Source organism: Rhipicephalus microplus, unplaced genomic scaffold (assembly GCF_043290135.1).
Source record: "Rhipicephalus microplus isolate Deutch F79 unplaced genomic scaffold, USDA_Rmic scaffold_651, whole genome shotgun sequence".
Lineage (NCBI taxonomy): Eukaryota > Metazoa > Arthropoda > Arachnida > Ixodida > Ixodidae > Rhipicephalus > Rhipicephalus microplus.
Genome location: NW_027465209.1, coordinates 1 through 5,000, shown reverse-complemented (window position 1 = coordinate 5,000; position 5,000 = coordinate 1). Strand labels below are relative to the sequence as shown.

The following is a 5,000-nucleotide window of genomic DNA, read 5'->3' as shown; positions in this document are numbered from 1 at the left end:
GAGCTTCGAGGGCCCACCCGTTTTACTCTAAGCGGTTTCACGTACTCTTGAACTCTCTCTTCAAAGTTCTTTTCAACTTTCCCTCACGGTACTTGTGAACTATCGGTCTCTCGGTCGTATTTAGCCTTAGATGGAGTTTACCACCCACTTAGGGCTGCACTCTCAAGCAACCCGACTCACGGGAGGCTCCATCCCGGGCGCGCAACGGCGGAGACGGGCCTGGCACCCACTCTGGGACAAGCCCCTGTCAGGGGGACTTGCACCGTCGCAAACACCCGAGAACGTCGCCTCCCATACACCACATTTCCCGACCGCCTGCAAGGACGGGGGATTCGGTGCTGGGCTCGGTCCCGTTTCGCTCGCAGCTACTCGGGGAATCCCTGTTGGTTTCTTTTCCTCCGCTTAGTGATATGCTTAAATTCAGCGGGTTGTCTCGCCTGATCTGAGGTCGACAGCGGATACATTCGCTTCCATCAACTTCCTGCACGACCGCGTGCGCTCGCCCTACCAAGTGCGCCCGCAACCCTGTACAGGGCCACTTCTTCACAAGGCTGGCAATCGGCTTCCCCGCTGCACGCGTGCGGCGCACAACCGGTGTGACGTGGAAGTGACGGGACACGTTCGTAAACCCATCGCGAACCGAGTACGACGCCCTACCAAGTGCGCCCGCAACCCTGTACAGGGTCACATCTTCACAAGGCTGGCAAGCGGCATTCCGCTGCGCGCGTGCGTCGTCCGAGCAGTTGCGTGATAAACGACCGTGTCGAAAGCCCAAACACCGCCGAGGCCAGTCGCCGCCGCCGCAAGGGCAGCCACGCAGCCTGGCGAGAGGCATCGTCTCGTGTAGCGTCGCCCCCGCCCCAACTGGAGTGGCCCAGTTTTTTGAACGGGACGGGAACTGCGAAGCACTTAGACCGACGGCGGACTACGACGAGAACGCCTTAAGCTTCGCCAACGTTTCGCCAACTCGTGCGGGAGACTTTTTCCGCTTCGCGGCAAGTCGTCGCGCCGTGCTCTCCGCATCAACCGCGTACGCAGCGAACCGCAAACGTCGGGCGCAGCCTCCTCACCTCCCTGCGCTTTGCGCGCGAACGTTCCCTGTTCGCGCGGCAAAGCCTGGAGGAGGCACGGCCCCGCAGCGTGTTCGAGCGCCCGGTCTACGGGACACCCTGCTTACTTCGAGGGCAACAAGCGCAACGCAAGGCTGCGATCTCGCGCACTTTGCGCACGGCTGGAGAAGCTTTGCTGGCCGGCTTTCGCTCCTCGTGTTTACCGTGCGTTAAAGTTGCGCGTCCGTGGCTCTCGCAGCTCTTGCGCGCCCGGTCGCAGAGAGGAGTACGCAACCTCGACCGCACTTTCCCTGCAGGCTTCCTTCCGACTCGAAGTCCTGCGGCGGTCTCAACGAGGTGCCACATCCTCAATGCAGTCGGTCGCCCCCGTTTCGGTTGGGCTCTGGCACGACGGTCGCCACCGTCTCGCCCTTGAGTGGCCGCTGTTGGCGCTCGCTGTGAGGTGTTCAGCGTGCTGTCCGTGTTGCCGACGCGGTCAAAACGAGTCGACGGCTCACGTTCCCTTGTGCGCCGAAGGCTCTCTTGATATGTGATCCGACCCTCAGACAGACGAAGCCAAGGGAAGACCCAAGGCCGCAATGTGCGTTCAAAGAATCAGTGCTCAGTGTGTCCTGCAATTCACACCAAGTCTCGCAGCTGGCTGCGTTCTTCATCGACCCGAGAACCGAGTGATCCACCGCTTAGAGTCGTGAAAAAGTGTTTGTTCAATTCCGTACAGTCAAAACCAAACGTTTCTGGCACTCGGCCAAACAGTGGCCAAGAAGGGCGCTTTTCAGCGCACGCTTGGACTCCAAAACTCTGCCGCGCCTTTTTCGGCTGCCGCAAATCGAGCAAACGGTGTGTTTCGGACGGCGTTTCGCTTTCGCTACTTGCGAGTGCTTTCGTGGTCCACCCCTCTATAAATACTCGGGAGGCGTCGAAGCCGGTTCTCCAAGCCGGACCCGTAGGTATCGTTGTGTGCTCGCTCTCATTGGCCCGCCTAACCAGAAAATGCCTGCGGTACACCCATTTGGATAAGAGTGCACGCAGATGCGGGCCTCGACGGCTACACATTTCCTCGGGCGGCCGCCTCCCGGCCTCCGTGGAGCGCGGGATGCACGGTCCCATCGACAAGCCTCTCCCGTTTTTACCGTGGCGTCGCGGTTCACCACGGCAGGCGGGTCGGTCTCCTCCGCATAAAAAGGGGGACCCCCGCTTTTTGTTCCACGAAATCGCACAAGCTTTTTTCGCATCCACGGTTTGCCACCGCACACCAAAATGCCGATCCGGCTGCCTACTTTAGCCAACAGGTGGAGCCAGGCGCGCCGTACTTGCGCGGCACTTCCCACGTCCACCGAAGTCGGTGCCAAGGACCACTTTCGGCGCCGGAGCCGCGTACGAGCCTACTCGAGGCGGAAGAACGAAGCCAGCAAGGGCCTGGCCGCAAGTGCGTTCAATTGTCGGGACGTCCAAGTCCCTCGTTCTTCCGTGCTTCCTCTTTCGGCAAGTCGTTGCGGCACCTTCCCAAAGCGCGCAGACCCGCTAATCGCGACGAGCGCGACGTGGCCGTGCCGCCTTTCCCTCGGCAGCAAGCAAAACGCCTGGCAACGTCGACGCTCCCCTAACCGCGATCTCGCACCGTGTTTCGTGTGGCGAATTCAAAAGCCGGCCGGCGCTGCTGCAACCATTACGGTCGGTACGCATACGCCGCGGAGGGCGGGACGGTCATCGGAGCGTGCGGTTCCTCCATCGAGTACTGCGCACCTCGGCCGTCGCATCGCCGTGCCATGACCGGCCGCGCGTCAACGCGAACCGGTGCCAGCGAGATCCCTCGCCTGCAAGAACCGACCGGCAGCCTCCGTCACCCGAGGACGCGGAGGCGCTTGCCGCGGACGGCGGGACGGTATGCACTGGTGCACAGCGGACCCGTCACATCGCCAGTTCCTTGACCGACCGCCGACGCTTGTGCCGTTCCTCTCGTACTTGGCAGTCGCCGCGCGATTGTCGGGTCTCGTTCTTGCACGCTCGAACGGTCGGGAGGGCACTCGGCTGGCGTTTCGGGAACGCGCAGCCTCGCCTTCTACCGACGTAACCACGACTCGCCGTTCGCGCTCCGCCGCTCCTGTTTACAGTACTAGGCGGTCCCGCAGCGGTCGGGTCGCGCATTTCGAGCGCTTCGAGCCACGGTGCAGTGGCGGGTCGAAAGCCGACCTATGAGTGCGTTGCGCCGTTTGTACCCGCGTCCGCCACCTGGCCGACCGTCCAAGGTCGCGGTGTTGGCGTCCGCTGGGCGCAACAATTTGTCACGGGGTGCCGCTCCACATTCAGGCAGCCCCGTGGGGAAAAGCCGACCCCGCGTCCAAACGGGGTCAGCGGCAGAAAGTGTCGGGCGCAGACGCAGCTGAGGCGCTCACCCTTCACAATCCGTTAATGATCCTTCCGCAGGTTCACCTACGGAAACCTTGTTACGACTTTTACTTCCTCTAAATGATCAAGTTTGGTCATCTTTCCAACAGACCGGCGCAACCGAAAGGCCGCGCCGGACATCGGTCCGAAGACCTCACTAAATCATTCAATCGGTAGTAGCGACGGGCGGTGTGTACAAAGGGCAGGGACGTAATCAACGCGAGCTTATGACTCGCGCTTACTGGGAATTCCTCGTTCAAGGGGAACAATTGCAAGCCCCTATCCCAATCACGAAAGAAGTTCCACGGGTTACCCAGTCTTTTCAGACAGGGATAAAGACACGCTGCTTCCTTCAGTGTAGCGCGCGTGCGGCCCCGGACATCTAAGGGCATCACAGACCTGTTATTGCTCTGTTTCGTGCGGCTAGGAGCCGCTTGTCCCTCTAAGAAGGTTGTAAGGTGCTGGGAACCCCGCACCTATTTAATAGGCTAGAGTCTCGTTCGTTATCGGAATTAACCAGACAAATCGCTCCACCAACTAAGAACGGCCATGCACCACCATCCACCGAATCAAGAAAGAGCTCTCAATCTGTCAATCCTCCCAGTGTCCGGGCCGGGTAAGTTTTCCCGTGTTGAGTCAAATTAAGCCGCAGGCTCCACTCCTGGTGGTGCCCTTCCGTCAATTCCTTTAAGTTTCAGCTTTGCAACCATACTTCCCCCGGAACCCAAATACTTTGGTTTCCCGGAAGCTGCCCGCCGAGTCATTTGAGTAACTCAGGCGGATCGCTGGTTGGCATCGTTTATGGTCAGAACTAGGGCGGTATCTGATCGCCTTCGAACCTCTGACTTTCGTTCTTGATCAATGAAAACATTCTTGGCAAATGCTTTCGCAGTAGTTCGTCTTGCGACGGTCCAAGAATTTCACCTCTAGCGCCGCAATACGAATGCCCCCGTCCGTCCCTCTTAATCATTACCTCGTATTCCAAAAACCAACAGAACAGAAACGAGGTCTTGTTCTATTATTCCATGCAAGTTTATTCAGGCGACTCGCCTGCGTTGAGCACTCTAATTTTTTCAAAGTAAAAGCACCGGCCATCTCGAGGCACACAATGAAGTGCACCAAGAAAGAACCGGCATGATGTTCAGTCCGAGCCGTCGCATCGGGTAGATGCACTACTCGTCTGGAACTGAGATCCAACTACGAGCTTTTTAACCGCAGCAGCTTTAGTATACGCTATTGGAGCTGGAATTACCGCGGCTGCTGGCACCAGACTTGCCCTCCAATTGATCCTCGTTAAAGGATTTAGAGTGTACTCATTTCAATTACGGGGCCTCAAAAGAGTCCCGTATTGTTATTTTTCGTCACTACCTCCCCGTGCCGGGAGTGGGTAATTTGCGCGCCTGCTGCCTTCCTTGGATGTGGTAGCCGTTTCTCAGGCTCCCTCTCCGGAATCGAACCCTGATTCTCCGTTACCCGTAACAACCATGGTAAGCAAGTAACCTACCATCGAAAGTTGATAAGGCAGACACTTGAAAGAAACGTCGC

At 58.6% G+C, this 5,000-nt stretch overlaps 2 non-coding genes across 2 annotated transcripts in view; both read right to left on the bottom strand.

Annotated features, from left to right (window-relative positions):
• The window catches only part of LOC142795406 (large subunit ribosomal RNA), a 3,958-nt gene extending 3,507 nt beyond the window's left edge, over positions 1 to 451 (bottom strand). The window contains exon 1 of the ribosomal RNA XR_012893008.1: positions 1 to 451. This exon is cut by the window's left edge and continues 3,507 nt beyond it. This is a non-coding gene — a ribosomal RNA (large subunit ribosomal RNA).
• Positions 452 to 1,605: 1,154 nt separating this feature from the next.
• Positions 1,606 to 1,758, bottom strand: LOC142795407 (5.8S ribosomal RNA). The gene has a single exon (XR_012893009.1). It is a non-coding gene; the product is annotated as a 5.8S ribosomal RNA (ribosomal RNA).
• Between the last annotated feature and the right edge of the window lie 3,242 nt (positions 1,759 to 5,000).